This window comes from Pinus tabuliformis, chromosome 2_2 (assembly GCF_031772625.1).
Source record: "Pinus tabuliformis cultivar Carrire ecotype Pingquan chromosome 2_2, CPIR1, whole genome shotgun sequence".
NCBI lineage: Eukaryota > Viridiplantae > Streptophyta > Pinopsida > Pinales > Pinaceae > Pinus > Pinus tabuliformis.
In genome coordinates, this window is record NC_142300.1 from 1,259,083,871 (window position 1) to 1,259,092,117 (window position 8,247).

Consider the following 8,247-nt stretch of genomic DNA (forward strand, 5'->3'; position numbering starts at 1 on the left):
CACCATTTAGACTTTGAGATCTGCAGTAACTCATCTATCTTGCCATGTAGACACTGTTTTTAGAATTGAATCCAGTCTTGTTTGTTTGACATTAGACTCCATAGCCCAATGGTAGAAACCAAACCTCTGTTCATATAAGTAAAGTGATCCCACCACCATATTTCAAAACAAACCCAAGTGCAAGCAATAACTATCCTAAAATAATATTAAATAAAACAAATTTAAATCATAAAGAGAGAGCCCTGCCTGAGCATCGGGAAGGTTAGGCCCTAATCTCAAAAGTGGTTTGTGGTTACCTTTGATTTTTCTTTCTTCATTAACTTGAAAATAAATATCAGAGTGCTAACAAGTTCCATAAGAGCTCCACTCACAACACAAGTGAGTGTCGGGCAAAAAAGTCACTGGTGGTAGAGCTGAAGGATTTCGAGTCAGAGGCATGTTCTGACTCTTAGTCAGAACCCAACATGGGAAATGACAAAGGGAAGTAGATCATTGACATGGAGCCTAGTGCCACTATGGCCACCACCATGATCCAGAAGATTGAGTCTGAATATCCATAGGAGGGGGAATGCCTATTTCACTCACAGATGTGGGTGAAGGGTTCTTCGCTGCAGTTCATTGTTGATAGCGAGAGCCAAAAGAAGCTCATTACAATAGAGATCATGAAGTGGCCAAGCCTACTGATTACAACACATATGTATTCATACACCATTGGGTGGCTTCACCAAGGATGAGATCTCTGTGTCAGCCAACTGTGCCACCTTCCCTACAACATCAAGCCCTTCACAGATTAGGTATTGTGTGATGTTGCTCCTCTTGAAGTTTGTGATGTATTATTAGGACAACCATACTTGTGGAAGTGACATGATGTATATGAGTCTAGAATCCGCTTTATTATTATTTCTTTGGGTAGTAAGTTATACAGGATACCAGAGGTAGTGCCGCTTACCACCCTCTCTTTGATCTCTACTAAGCAATGCAGTAAGATCATCTCCCAAACTGAGATATTTTTTTTCTTTCTGATTCATTCTTAAAGTAAGTGGAATATCGTAGCCACATCAATGGTTCTCAGTGTTAGAGCCTAGATTTTCCTCAGGCTGAAAAGGCAAGGTTCTAGGTCCACATCAAATCACGCTCAGCCTCGTAGCTAGCCTTACGAGGACAGGAGAGGGCTCTCTCCGAGTCGATCTCGGCAAAAGAAAAGTGGTGGGGCTCGAGATGACTGAAATAAAATCTAATTTTAGGCTAGGTATGAAGTACAAAGGATTTGATTTGAGTTTTTGGGGGTTTTGTGTTGGAAACAGGGAAAGGCAAATTGGGCTCGGGGATGAGGCACAGTTTCTGCAGAGTTCTGATTGGGGAAAGGAAGGTAATCGTTTTGATGCTTTAAATTGAGTGAATGATTAGATCAGACTGGTGAGGAGCTAAGGAGAGCAAGAGAGTCTCAAGAATTCTCCTTAAACAGATGAAAACATGGAAATTTAAACAAATTCAGAGGCAGAGCATAACAGTTAATGGATTCCACCTTAATCACTCATTTGTTCAAATTCAGAAGAAATGAGAGGAAAATGATACAGATAACACTAATGAACTTACAATTACTCAGAGAAGCACACCATCAAAACATAAAGCCACATAGATCCCAAACAGTGCTACAAAACTTTGGTCTTTCCTTAGCCAAAAATGCAGAGATAGAATGTACAATGATATGCCAAAAGCAATCCCAAGTGTCCAACCCTGAAAATGACTTAGGAATTACATGATATAAACTAGACCAACCCATTCCCTTGCCTCTAGGGGTCTAGCACATCATTCTAGGAGTTGTTTCAACCAATTCTAAACTAAGCACTAAAATCTAGGCAATCAAAACAACTTGCCTCTATAAGGTAGGAAACTGATTCATTCATTAAATTTTCACTTTTTAGTGAATGAATCCTCTAGAACAAGTAAATAAGTGCCAAAATTACATCATTTTTATCCAATTACATAAATATAGATCAAAAATTACATCAAAAAGCAAAACTAGTCAAATTGGCCGAATTTCTGAGCTGGAAGGTGAAAAATTGAGCAAAAATCCTCTGTGCGCCGCGCCAATTTCTCTGTGTGTCGCGCCACTTTGAGGCTGAGTTTGAGGCACTTCCTGAAGTCCAAATTGAGCCCAAGTGTGCTTTTTGGAAATCCCTACCTATCTACTTTCCAACCCAAGTGGAATTTCAGAATTTGGGGGTCATCTGCCCCTCCAAAACTTCAATCTCCCAAGACTGCTTCCCGTGTGTCAAAATAGGGGCAGAGAGGTCATTTTTTGAGTGTTTTTGACCTCCTGAGGACTCAAAACTTGCCCAAACTTCTTGGCCATGCACCAGAAGTCATGATTTTTCATAAAAATCCAAAAATATAAAATTTTTTCCATTTGGAGCTTCCTATCAAAAGCGCGCGCCACGTGGCGCGGCACACAGGGAGAAAAACCCTGTTTTTTGCACAAAAATTTGCCAAAATGCCAAAATGCCCCAAATTTCTTGAAATTTGGGCTGGAGCTTCTTCATTAAGTGTTATGCTAGGCTAAAGAGGCTTCGGCCAATATCTGAAGACGATCAAGCTCCCTTTGCCTCTTTTGCTTCCTTATTGCCTTCCTCAATTTTGCCTTTAAATTCCTGATTCGTGCCTTGCATACCTTGTTCCGTGCCATGTAGTGAAAATCCATGTGTCTCAGCAATGCAAGGTCCTTATCAGCCTTTTCCAACAGTCCCTCCAAGTGCATGTTAAGATTAGCCTCCCGATCCTCATTAATCTCTTGCTCCAATGACGTGAGCTCAATTCTTCTCCTTTGTGCAGCCTGGTGATTCTCGCGGATGTTCTGTGGCTCCATGATTGCTTTCTGATCTTCAAGTTGTTTGTTCCTATGCTTCGAATATTTCATGGTCCACTTAGCTCTCTCCAAGTCAAGGGATAAGGCTTGGATCTCTGTTTGCTGCTCCTGGATGATCTCCCTAAGCTTGGCACTTTGTGGGCCTGTATCTGTATCATCATCATGAATGAGAATGAAGTCGGTCTCTCTTTCACCTGAAGGATCACCTAAAGGCCCCTCATCCTGCATTGGCCTCTTACCTTTGTCCTGTACCTGTGATGCTGATGGAGGAAACGAGGCCCTGTCCACCCTGGGTGGAGATAACACTCACTTTGTCATTGCAAACAAATGTCTGGTACCTCTCTGATATGTGATGAATACCGGCACACTACCGGTCTCATGGTGCTCATATTGATGAGAAAGTCCACCTTCATGCTTAACCTCTGATAATCCCCGTGAAGCTCTAAAGAAGTCACGGGAGATGAAATCATCCCAAGTGATGCCTTGTAATTCAAGCTGATGAACCACCAAAATATTAATAAGAGCAAAATGATAAACATTGTTAAGTTGCTGCTGAGGTGTTTTGTGCTGCACAAGGGTGGTCATCCTCTCTATGTTCTAGAAATAGAAATACAGAATGTTCATCGTCCGTACCCGGGTGAAATGCATGAGCAACCTGATGTGATAAGCGTAGAGACGAGAGAACCATCGCTCACAGCTGAAATATTTCATGATCAATTTCATTAGTGGAGCATATTCATCTTTCAGATATCGGAATGGGAACACTCTCTTAAGTTGCCTCAAGAAACCAATTTTAATTTATGGCTCATAATGATGCTGGTCAATCTTCTGCTTCTTGTGCCATGCTTCTCCAATGTTCGGTATGCTGGTTGCTAATGAGACAGATTCTGGTGCAAGGGTGAAGGTGACACCGGCTAAGATAGCTTGATCTCCATGTAAGTGCAGCATGAATAGACGAGCCAACTCATGATGAAATTGGACACTAGCCACCTTTTGACAAAACTCATAGCATGATTGATGCTGGAAACAAAACATGGCAAGAGGGAAGGCCTGCAATTCTGTAAGGGTGGTCGGTTCTTCTCTAACATGTCTACCACCTTTATGAGGCCTCCGGGGTGCCTGTTCTTCCAAGGGTGAGTCACTTCGGGTTTCCACTTCATAGTTAGATGAATGCTCAGATGCCATGACTGCTATTTTTCAACTGCCTTAGAGAAAAAGATGCTGGTGTATGAAAACTGTGCTGAATTGCTCTTTTTGGTGATGTATTAAAATTCTGCCACCAAGGGGAAAAATGCAACAGGGGACTGTTAGGAAGGGGGGGGGGAAGATGAAGAGTTTAGGAAATATTAGGATACACTTTGTTTAGGGAAATGTAGGAGGGTTTCAAGAAGTTTATCTAAGGTAGGGTTTGGGATTTTTGCATTTGTAAAGGTGTGGAAGGGAATTGGGAATAGGAGTTTAGTAATTTTTAGGGATAGGGAAGAATAAAATTCAGGAGAAATGGAATAAGGGAGAAGGGAACGATGGAAAGAAGGGAAAAATGGGATGGAGGGGGAACCTTGGTAACAAAACAATGAATTTACAACCCTAACAGCAATTTGGCTTGAGGAATTTTATGTAGGAATTTACAGGGTAAGTTCCTCAGACAGAACACCAAAAAGACACCGCTCACAACCAGATCGCAGATCAATACACTAGTATTTTGACGTGGTTAAAACCCTCAAAGAGGGAAACAGTCCACGGCCTGAGCCAACGTGGCCACTTCAGGCAATTTATTAATAAAAGAATGAAAATTTACATATGTTTCTCTCATGCACGGATTACTATACAAATGACCCTCCATGCGCTTTAAATAGAATTCATGGACCAATCGGGTGTCAAGCCACGGATCAAGTGTCGGTAATACCGAGGAGAGAATGAACCGTCGGATCACTACATATCGTGACCATTGGATTGTAAGTTACAAAATGTACAACGGTAAAGAAACACACTTTACCTAACTCTATACTAGACCAAGTTGTACTTAACTATTTCCTATGTGTCAGAATATCCTAACATCCCCCCTTAAGAACAACTTGGGATAGGATTGAAGGATTTACAAATATGACACAATAGGAGAAGGAAGGAGGCACTAGAGCCTATCCCCCCTTAGTGACAACTTCCTGAACTCCAACCATAAATTGAAGTTTAGTGAACTTCGCCTCTGTGAGAGCCTTTGTGAAGATGTCTGCAACTTGATCATTTGTTGAACAATATTGCACTTCAAGAACATGGTCGTGAATGAGCTTTCTGATGAAGTGCATGTGCAGTTCAATGTGTTTGCTACGCTGATGTTGGACTGGATCTTTGCATAGCTGAATGGCACTTTGATTATCACACCAAAGTGTAGTCGGATGCTGCTGCTCAAAGCCAAACTCTGATAGGATCTGACGAAGCCACAAAGCTTCCCTACTAGCTTCTACGGCACCACGATACTCTACTTCTGCTGATGAAAGAGAAATGGCACCTTGTTTCTTGCAAGCCCATGTAATAGGTCCTGAACCAAGAGTGAACACATAACCGACAGTAGACTTCTGATCATCAGGGTCACCAGCCCAATCGGAATCAGTGAAACCAACCAATAGAGGAGATGCTTCGACACTGTAATGAATCCCAAACTGAATGGTACCTCGAACATAACAAAGTATTATTTTAGCTGCTTTCCAATGACTTTCACGGGGGTTTTGCATGAACCGAGCAACAAGGTCAACAGCAAAGGAAAGGTCAGGACGAGTATGGGTTAGATACAAAAGTTTTCCTACAAGTTAACAGTATAAGGTAGCATCAACTTCAGGAGAAGTACAAGTGACTGAAAGTTTGACTCCAGACTGAAAGGGAGAAGGGGCTGGCTTACAGTCTTCCATGTGAAAATGACGTAGAATATCACAAGCATACTTGGACTGGGAAAGGGAAATACCCTCCTTGGATTGCAAGACTTGAAGACCGAGAAAATAGTGTAAGTGTCCTAAGTCTGTCATTTCAAATTTCCTTTGAAGGCTAGACTTCACATGGTTTATAAGGTTGGGATCACTACTAGTAAGGATAAGATCATCAACATAAAGAACAAGGATGATAAGAGAGTTGCCCACTTTCTTGGTGTAGATAGTATTGTCAGAATGACACCTAGAAAAGCCAGATTCTAAAAGAAAGCTATCCATTTTGGCATACCAAGCCCGAGGAGCTTGCTTGAGACCATAAAGGGATTTCTTAAGTCGACATACAAGGCTGGAGTCTGTTTGTATGAAGCCAATGGGTTGTTCCATATAGATTTCTTCATGCAAGTCCCCATGCAAGAAGGCAGATTTAACATCCATCTGATGGACTTCCCATTTGAAAGAGGCAGCAAGGGAAAGAACAAGGCGGATAGAGTTCATTTTGGCAACAGGGGAGAAGGTTTCAGTGTAGTCAATGCCTTCAACCCGTGAAAAACCCTTAGCAACAAGACGAGCTTTATGTTTATCAACTTTCCCATCTGGTCCATACTTGGTTCTGTAAACCCATTTGCATCTAACAAGTTTGCGTCCCATTGGTATAGGAACAAGATCCCATGTATCATTTGCCAACAATGAATGATATTCTTCATTCATAGCTGCTTCCTAATCTGGATGGCCTGAAGCTTCTACAAAGGTGTCAGGATCATAATTTACTGGAGCTTGAGCCAGTAAAGAAGAGGCTCTCTCGAACTGAGAACGTGTACGTCGTTGATCTGTAGGATCACCGGCAAGATCACCTGCTGCATCTCGAGTAGCACAAACCCATTTTGGAAGCTGAGGAGCTAAAGGAAGATCCTGAGATGGTGGGGGAGGATTTTCATCCTCACTTTCATCATCTGAAGAAGAAATGTTTTCAAAAGTAGAAGAGATAGGGAGAGGTGGCACAACCGCCGGACTAGGCTCGCAGGCCAATATATTTTCATCAAATTTTACATCTCTTCTAATGATAACATTTTTGGACTTAAATGGAATAAGTCTATAGCCTTTGACATCTTCAGAATATCCAACAAAAGTACATTTTTCACTCTTAGGTTCTAAAGCTTTATGCTTTTCATCTGGAATATGGGCCCACGCTTCACTTCCAAAAACACGAAAGTGACTTACATCTGGTTTGATTGAGCTCCATTCTTCTTCTGGAGTGATATTCTTTAAAGCCTTAGTAGGAGTGCGATTTATTATGTAATTTGCACAGTTAATTGCTTCTGCCCAAAAACTAAGACCAAGTCCTTTAGATTGTAGCATACAATTAGCCATTTCCTTTAAGGTGTGATTCTTCCTTTCAGCTACACCATTTTGTTGTGGAGTATATGGAACAGTATGTTGCATTTGAATTCCATTCTCAGTGCAATAGTTGATGAATGTGTTTTTAACATATTCTCCGCCATTATCAGATCTTAACTTAAGAATTTGATGTCCAGATTGTTTTTCAACAAAGGCCTTGAAGGCCAAAAAAGTGTTAAATACTTCACTCTTGAGTTTTAAGAATTATACCCAAGTGCGTCTTGAGAAATCATCAATGAAAGTTAAGAAATACTTGCAGCCAGAGAATGACACAACTGGAAGTGGACCACATAAATCACTATGCACAAGCTGTAAAGGGGCTGAGGCGTGCCAAGAGGCATGTTTTTCAAAACTGTCCCGATGATGTTTTCCGAGTACACATCCGAAACAAACACTATCTCTGCAAGATACCATAAGAAGACCTATCACCATATTTTCTTTACATAGATGCTGAAGGGAGCGATAGTTTAAGTGACCAAATCGCTCATGCCAAAGTTTGCTCACTTCATCGTTATGAGCAACAAATACTGAGGGAAGATTTGATGACCCAAAGTTGTGAAACTTATACAACCTTGTAGAATCATCAGCAATGCCAGTAGCCAAAATCTATTTAGGATCTCTTAAGTCCTTGATTACAACATCATGAGGTGAAAATTCAATGATTTTACCTTCACCTGAATGAGTTATCTGATATACAGATAGAAGGTTTCAGGATAAGGTTGGAACACATAATACATCATTAAACTGACCATTGTCTAGATGAACAGTTCTAGTCCCTACAACACTAAGAGATCTATCATCACCAACATATATATTTTTGGTGTTACAATCATTTAAAGAAGAAAACATGGCTTTGTTTTTGGCCATGTGATAAGAAGATCCAGAATCAATGAGCCACTCATGAGAATGAGAAGAAGAAGATACATTTAATACATAGCCAGACCGAGATGCTTGACAACCACATGCAGAAAGTGCCATTCCTAAAGATGAAGTTGAAGTTGAAGATTGCCCCAAATGGATGTTATGCTTCTTCATTGCTGCTTCCAAGGCTTCCATCTTCTTAAAGCA